This window comes from Gossypium hirsutum, chromosome A02 (assembly GCF_007990345.1).
Source record: "Gossypium hirsutum isolate 1008001.06 chromosome A02, Gossypium_hirsutum_v2.1, whole genome shotgun sequence".
Lineage (NCBI taxonomy): Eukaryota > Viridiplantae > Streptophyta > Magnoliopsida > Malvales > Malvaceae > Gossypium > Gossypium hirsutum.
In genome coordinates, this window is record NC_053425.1 from 87089476 (window position 1) to 87098774 (window position 9299).

Consider the following 9299-nt stretch of genomic DNA (forward strand, 5'->3'; position numbering starts at 1 on the left):
GTATTTGATATTCATGTTTGTTTAAATAATTATTTGACTCACACTAGGCTTTTCATACGCTCACCCCTCAATAGTGTTCAACTTTTCAGGTAAACCTCAAAGTTAGAACAATACTTAGCATTTGAGGAATCACCTTAGAGCTCAAACTATTTTTAATAAGTATTAATCAGTTTATATTGATTGTGGATTGTAATTTTTAATGACTTCTGGTCCATAGCTTGCTAACTTTTTTGGGGGGGATTTTTGTATGCATGAACTACTCAAGCATAATAACCGAATAATGCTTTATATTGGGATTAAGTAAAATTTGATTTTGTTTCCTAGTTTCCACTACATTGCAAATGAACTGTTTTTAAAAAACAAATCGATAAGGCAACTAATTTTCCAAAATGACTTGAAAAATGGTTTTTCCGCTACAATAGTTTAACCTCGAGTTTTTTTTTAAAGAAGAACAACAAGCAAACATTTTTTCTAAAACAACTCTATCAACAATAAAATGAATCCTAAGCATACACGACCTAATCAATGAATGCTTTTAAGCTAACTCAAAGTACAACTACAGTTTTCTCTAAATTGAGTTTTTTTAAAGTCTTCAAAAGTAACGTAAGTTAGCTTAGCCATTTTGGTGGCTAATGTAACGTCTAGGCCGGGTTTGGGAGGTTACAGAAGTCCATAGTTTTCTGGGACTAGCCAGCTATTATAAATGATTTGTGAAAGGCTTCTCGATGATTGTGACTCCGAAGACACGATTGCTCGAAAAATATGTTAAATTTTAATGGTCAGAAAAGTGTTAGCAAAGCTTCGAGCAGTTGAAAGCATTATTGACAAAGGCACCAGTGTTAGTTCAGCCTGAGTCGGGTAAAGAACTCGTAGTTTTCAGTGATGCATCGTTAAATGGCCTGGGATGTGTTTTGATGCAAGAATACAAAGTTGCAACTTATGCCTTGAGACAATTGAAGCCGCACGAAAAGAATTATCCGACGTACAATCTAGAGTTAGCCGCGATAGTGTTCGCATTGAAAATTTGGCGTCATTATTTGTTTGGTGAGAAATGTCATATTTATACCAACCACAAAAGGTTGAAATGTCTGATGACTCAAAAAGATTTGAATTTGTGACACGGAGATGGTTAGAATTGCTAAAAGACTATGAATTAGTGATTGACTAGCATCCGAGGAAAGCGAACGTAGTTGCTGATGCTTTCAGTCCAAAGTCCTTATTTGCTTTATGTGCTTTAAACACACAATTAGCTTTGTCTGGCGATGGTTCGATAGTAGCTGAGTTGAAAGCGAGACTATTATTTCTATAGCAAATATGTGAGGCTCAAAAATTTGATAATTAATTGCAAGCAAAACAAGTTTAGTGTGAGTCGACTTCTAATTTAAAGTTTCAAATAGGGCTTAATGATTGTTTGATGTTTCATGATAGAATTTGTATACTGAGAAATCCCGAGCTTATTTAGAAGATTTTAAACGAAGAACATAATAGTTGTTTGTCTGTACATCCGGGAAGCACTAAAATGTACAATAATTTGAAACAGTTATATTGGTGGTTAGGTATGAAATGAGACATTTCAGAGTTTGTATCAAAATGTTTATTTTGTCAGCAAGTGAAAGCCGAGCATCAAGTGTCTTCAGGATTGCTTCAACCTGTGATGATACCTGAGTGGAAATAGGATAGATTGACGATGGATTTCATATCAGGATTACCCATGTCTCCGAAGAAAAAGGATGCAATTTGGGTTGTCATTGATCGACTGACGAAATCTGCACATTTCATTTCGGTACATACTGATTTTTCACTTGATAAATTGGTTGAGTTGTATACTTTTTAAATCGTTAGATTGTACGGGGTGTCAGTTTTAATTATTTCAGATTTCGGATAGAGATTCGAGGTTTACGTCACGATTTTTAAAAAAAACTTCAAGAAGCTCTGGGTACGAAGTTAAATTTTAGTATAGCTTTTCTTCTGCAAACTAACGGATAGTCTGAACGAGTAATATAGATTCTTGAAGATATGCTCAGATGTTGTGTTTTACAGTTTGAAGGCAATTGGGAGAAATATTTGCCGCCAGCTGAGTTTGCATATAATAACAATTTTCAATCGAGCATAAAAATGGCACCGTATGAAGCTATGTATGATCGGAAATGCCGAATTCCATTGTATTGGATTGAGCTTAGCGAGAAACAAATTCATAGGGTTGATTTGGTTAGAGACACCGAAGAGAACGTGAAAGTAATTTGTGATTGTTTGAAAGTAGCTTTAGATCGTTAGAAATCGTATGCAGATTTAAAACGGAAGAATATTGAATTTCATATTGGTGATAAAGTATTTCTGAAAGTGTGCCCATGGAAGAAAATACTTTGATTTGGTTGTAAAGGCAAACTGAGTCTGAGATTCATCAGGCCATATAAAATCATCGAAAGAATAGGGCCAGTAGCATATCGGCTATCTCTACCATTAGAGTTAGAAAGGATTCACAACGTGTTTCATGTATCGATGCTACGTCGGTATAGATCTAATCCATCACTTGTGATTTCTCAATTTGAGATTGAAATTCAACCTGATATGACATACAATGAAGAACCAGTCAAAATTCTAGCTCGAGAGGTTAAAGAATTGAGAAATAAATGCATAGCTTTAGTTAAAATTTTGTTGCAATGACACGGTATAGAAGCGACTATGCGGGAGCCTGAGGAAGCTATGAGAAAATAGTACCCTAACCTACTCTCTGGTAAGATTTTTAGGGACGAGAATCCCTAATGGGGAAGAGCCCGTTTTTGGTAAAATTAGAATAGTGGTTTCGAGACCACAAATCCAAAATCAAAATAATTATTTTATTATTATTTTAATGTTCGTGGCATGATAAAATTATTATGTGAAATTTTCGTTAAGAAATTTTATCGTTTGATTGGTTAATTTGATAAAAAGGACTAAATCGCGTAAAGTAAAAGTTGGAGTTCTAAAAGAAAAAAAGGTCTATTAGCTATGAAATTAAATGGTTGATGGATTTATGTTGCAATTATCCCATTATATTAGTAAGTGGACAATTACGGACTAGTAAAAAGTGATTTTTGTGAATATTAATAAAGGTTAATTTTGTAATTAAACAATTTAAATGATAATTCATAAAACAAAACCGCCATTTCCTTAGCCAAATATTAAGAGAATAAAAGCTAAGTTTTAGGGCTTCATTTGGTTATGATTTTGATGCTCAATTAAGGATGATTTGTCCCGTTTTTAATGATTTCTACGTCTTTGAGATCGTTGCAGCTTATTCTAGCTAGCCCAGGGACTAATTTGAAAAATTGTTAAATATTTTAGATGTTTCCATTGATGGATATGTATAAGTTTTGAAGTTTCTTGATAGATTATAAATGCTTGTTGATAGATATACAAGTGTTGTTAACTGATTTCTAGTGAAAATGCAAAATAGGGATTAAATTGAGAAATGTTGAAAATATGTGGTTGAAATGTGAAATAAATGACAAATATGGGCTGCTAGGGGCATTCTGGTAATTCAGCTAGCATTGGTCTATTGTGAATTTCATTAATTTGTGAATTTATGAAATATGGACTAAATTGTGAAAAATGTAAAATATGTGGGGGAAAAGTATAAATATGATTAAAGTGTGTCTTGGACTAAATTGAATGAAAAGAAGCATAAATAAGTTGATTTGGATTATTTATAGATCAAGAAAAGAGAAATTCGAACTTAGATCGGGGAAAAAATAAGGTAATTGAATAGTCAGTCCGTTTCGTCATTTTCGTACACGAGGTAAGTTCGTATAATTGAACTTAAATGTGTATCTATTTATTTGATGGATGAAATTGAGATAGTATTTATTCTAATAGATAAATGTGGAGTTATTAAATTTCATGTACGGTTAAAGTAAAAGAGATACTAAATAAGACCATAGCTGGGCTATGGAAAATCAGATAATAAGACCATAACCGGGTTATGGCCTGTGAATGTAAGACCACAGCATGGCCTTGTTAATGTATTTGTAAGACCATAGTTGGACTATGGCATCAAAAAATAGAATTATTTGTACCATAAACATTTATAAGCTCAAAGTGATTTGGTAAGAGAGTTTGTGAGAAATAGATACGTATCAGTACAGGTAGTACAGAAAACTATTCAAGTAACTAGTTAAAGAAAGTTGAGAATTTATGAGTTACTATGTGGCTAAATGTTATTTTAACTTAATGATTGATGCTTAAATGCAATATATATTATCTATTTGTAATGCGAATGAGTGATGAGATTATTTTATATCTATATACGAACTTACTAAGCTTTATAGCTTACTTTGTTTAATTTTTGATGTTTTATAGTTTTACGTAGCTAGCTCGGATCTGTGGATTTTTAGAGACTTCATTGCACTACCAGACATCTATTTGGTACTTTTGAGTTGTGTAAATATGGTATATGGCATGTATGGGCTTGTGTCATTTTGGTATGTTTGATGGACATGTATTTTGGCCATTTGAGTTGGCATAAAATAATGAATTTGATGATGTTTATAAATGTGAAAATGGTTTTATTTTGAGTTTGGTAATTGACCTATACTGTGTGATTGAAGGTGATAATATGGGAAGTTATATGCTTGTGAATTGGTGCTTGATAATGTATGTATGGAATGGTTTAGTTGATTGAATTGAATATGTAAATTAGGTATGAATTTAGATGTCAAATTGTAGCATATTTGTAAATTGTATTGATGGTAAAGAATGGGTATGATTTGAACATTGGTTGATAATATTTGGATGCATATTTGTGCCATAAAATGGTATCATTTGAGCTTGTTTTGGTATGTGCAAGATGGGTGGCAAAATGGCTTAGTAAATGGCTTATTTTTGTCCACACGGTCAGAGACACGAACTTGTGTCTCAGTCGTGTGTGACACACGGGCGTATGTCTCAGTCGTGTGTGAGACACAGTCATGTTACACAGTTGCGTGTCCTCTGGTATTCAAATTAAAATGAAGTCAAAATGCTCCACACGGTCTCACACACGGGCGTGTGACTGGCCGTGTGGTACAAGTCAGTATACCCCCTAATTGGCAGACGGCCTAGCACACAGGCGTGTGACTTGGCCGTGTTGCATAAGTCAATATACCCTACAGATTTGGCACGGCCTAGCACACGGGCGTATATGGCCACTACGAATGGCACACGGGGTAGACACACTGGTGTGTGGTTGGCCATGTGACCCAAGTCAGTATGTATGCCCTATTTCCACACGGCTAGAGACACAGGCGTGTCTGGAGCTATGTGCGGCACACGACCTGTTCACACAGGCGTGTGAACCCTGCATGGTTGAAATTTTTCTAAGTTTCCAAAAATTTTCGTATGTTATCTGTTTAGTCCTGAACCACTTCTAAAGAATGTTTAAGGCCTCGTAGGCCCTTATAAGGGACAATGTGATTGTGTTGAATGATTTATGAGAATGAATGCTTTATGTTTGATAAATGTATGCTATATGTTGTGAATTGATCGGTAATACCTCGTAACCCTACTCCGGCGATGGATATGGGTTAGGGGTGTTACATACATAGTTGTCTTTCCTATGTTATCAGAAGCTCGATCTGGAAGCTTGTCGAAGACCTATCACACTATCCAGTAAACATATCAGTAGTTTTGATTTTTTTTTCCAAGGTTATAATGGCATCTATAGGTGGACTTATGTTCAAATTTTGAGTTGAATGCTAAGTGTTGATTTTAGTATGTATATATATATATGTTTGTTTTTTGGTACCATTTGGAAATGGTTGGTTTGTGTCACTTATGTGATTTTGCTTCAAGTGAGTAATGGTCCAAATGGTAAGTTTATATTAACATGTATAGTTCAAGTATCCTATGTTTTGAAATAGTAGCAATGTGATCAAATATGCCTATGTTTAGGTATATTATTTTGATTGTGATTGAGGTGCCTATATGGCATAGTGGTTGAATGGAATTTTGTCTAATGAATTGGTCATTTTGTGCATGTTTTGGTTTGCTTTGATGCATTGGTCAAGGGTACAAATGGCTTGTAGGTACATACTTGAATGGGTGATGGAAATGGCTTGATTTTGGCTAAATTCATGTTCACACAGCCTAACACATGATAAACCGTAAATTATACATATTTTTACCCCATGTTTAATGCATTTTATAGATGATTTCTCATTAGAATTGGTGAATTCGATGCTTCTAAAGCTTTAATTTCATGTTTTGTACTCAAGAGAGCACCAAGAGTCAAAAGGAGCCAAAAATGAACCAAAAAGGGACAAAACGGACCAAATCGAGAAGATGACACGGCCTAAGCCTTGCCACAAGGGCAGCTCACACGCCCGTGCCTTTCGAGGGTGTTGACCAAGGCTTTCACGATTCACACGGCCTGGCCATTGACCCACACGGCCATGTGTAATTTAACGGATTGAACACGGCCTGGCAATCATGTCACACGACCGTGTTACACGGGCGTGTCCCTGCTGAGCCCAAGTTAAGTCCAATTCGGAAAAGGCCACTTTGGAGGGTTTCTAGGCATTCCAAAGCCTATAAATACGCACTAGAGGACGAGAAAAGGAGAGACGGAGAAGGGGGTAAGGAATTACCCCAAGGATGCCGATTGATCCATCTCAGAAGCCGGATTCATCATCAAGACTGAAGATCTCTCCTCAATTTCCCTTCAGGAGTTTTGGGTTTTCTTTATGTTTTGTATTCTTTATTTTTCGGAGGTGTTTTCTTATTTAGTTATGAACTAAACCCCTAAATACCTAATGGGAATGAAACCTAAGACGAATCTTGTTATTATTTTCTGAATCGTATGATAAATATTTAACTTGTTCTTAATTATGTGTTCTTAATTCTTGTTTTGATATCCCAGGATACTGATTATTCAGAGGGGGAATAGACCCTGTCTAAGAGTACATTTGCAATAGTTAAGCGGAGTTGATTGTGCGCCTAGAAATAGGGTGACAAGATTTTGTCGGATTAGGGTGAAACCTAATAAGGGGATCCATAGATCGAGTTAATGCAACCCTAGAATGTTAATTAAAGAAAAGTCTCGGTTATTCAATCTAGGGATTAGACGTTATTAGTCTTGAATAGGGATAATAACATAACTTAGGGATCTCTACGGAACAAGTTGAATGAATAAATCGTCCGATTCGGAGCCAGAATAACTAGTAAAGTCTAGGTAGATTTTTCCTTAGGTATTGTCTCAAGTCAATCGATTTTCCCAAAAGCAATGCCCCAATTCTTTTCTCTGTGCGTTCTTAGTTTAAATAATTAGTTAATTAAAATAAACCCTTTTATTCTTATGCTAGATAATAAAAATATAGTTATTAAGTACTTTTGGTTCCCTTGGGTACAATATCCCGATCTTGCCATTACTATACTATTGTTCGATAGGTGCGCTTGCCTTTTCGTCGTGATAATAGTTAGTCTAGGTTTGATCTTTATTATAAATATTTATTACTTGTTACGAATCACGCGATCAAGTTTTTGGCGCCGTTGCCGAGGAGCTAAAATATTAGGAACACTTAATTTTTATTACTTTAGCCATTTATTTTTCTTGCAATTTAATTCTATTTCATTATTATTATTTATTAATTTACTAATTCTTTCTCTTGACAGGTTTTTATAGTTTATGACTAGAAGAAACCCGTCAGGACCATTACTTTTTGATGAAGAAATCGATCGCACAGTTCGTAGAAATCAAAGAGAAATAAGGCGTAGCTTATGATACACGGAGAACGAGCGAGAAGACGATACTCAAACCCCAATCGACGAGATGGCTAAAAACCAAGGCAATCAGCTACCTCCTGCAATTGCTACTAATCAAAATCCTACTCCACGTACTATGTATGATTATGCTAAACCTTCTTTAACAGGAACTGAGTCTAGTATAGTTAGACCTGCTATTGCTGCAAATAATTTCGAACTAAAACCTAACACAATTCAGATGATATAGCAGTTTGTTCAGTTTGATGGTTTACAGGATGAAGATCCCAATGCTCACTTAGCAAATTTCCTAGAATTTTGCGATACATTCAAAGTCAATGGTGTTTCTGATGATGCTATTCGTCTTCAGTTATTTCCCTTTTCACTGAGAAACAAAGCTAAACAGTGGTTGAACTCGTTACCACGAGGGTCTATCACTACTTGGGAACAAATGACTGAGAAATTTTTACTAAAATATTTTTCGCCGGCCAAAATGGCTAAATTACGTAATGATATCTCTTCTTTTATGCAGATGGATTTAGAAACACTTTACGATGCATAGGAGAAATACAAGGACTTACTGAGAAGGTGCCCTCACCATGGGTTACCGCTTTGGCTGCAAGTTCAAACGTTCTACAATGGTATGAATCCCTCGACAAGACAAATGATTGACGCAGTTGCTGGCGGAACCATCAACAATAAAACACCGAAAGATGCCTATGAATTCATAGTGGAGATGTCACTAAACAACTATCAGTGGCAAGTTATGAGGACAAAGCCAACGAAAACAGCTGGCGTTTATGACATCAATTCAGTCACCATGCTCTCTAATCAGGTAGAACTCCTCAATAAAAATTGATAGTTTTCTTGGTTCTACGCAGGTACATCCAGTAATGAGGTGTGACTCAAGTGGAGGAGGTGTGCATTCAGAATACCAATCCTTCAATCCTACAACTAAAGAAGAACAAGTCAACTATATGGGTAACAATAACTTTAGATCTCAAAATAACCCATATAATAATACCTATAATGTAGGTTGGAGGAACCACCCAAATTTCTCCTGGGTGGTCAAGGGAATCAAAAGCCACAAAATCCTCAGGGTTTTCAACAGCCACCTTATCAACAAGAGAAGAAACCAAACCTTGAAGAGATGCTTTCTAAATTCATCTCGATGTCAGAAACCCGTTTCCAAAATACCGAGACAGCACTTAAGAATCAACAAGCATCAATCCAATGACTTGAAACTCAGATAGGCCAGCTGTCCAAACTAATCTCCGAACGACCACAAGGTAGCTTACCAAGTAATACTGAACCTAATTCGAGGGAACACCTCAATGCAATTAGCACGCAAAATAAGGACGGACTCATTGCACCCGAGCTAGAAATACAGCAAAACAACGCGATGAACAAAGTACGAGAAAAGGTAAACAATAATGATCCCTAACAGGTAAGTACGAATCATGAACCTCGTGTGCCATATCCTAAAGCGATGACGAAAGACAAAACAGAAGAACAATTCAGTAAGTTTGTCAAACTCTTAAAGAAATTACATATTAACTAACCCTTTATTGAAGTTCTTTCGCAGA

At 35.7% G+C, this 9299-nt stretch overlaps 1 non-coding gene across 1 annotated transcript; it reads right to left on the reverse strand.

Moving 5' to 3' along the window:
- Nucleotides 1–8212: 8212 nt before the first annotated feature.
- LOC121217471 (small nucleolar RNA R71) lies at nt 8213–8319 on the reverse strand. The gene has a single exon (XR_005913557.1). It is a non-coding gene; the product is annotated as a small nucleolar RNA R71 (small nucleolar RNA).
- Nucleotides 8320–9299: the final 980 nt, after the last annotated feature.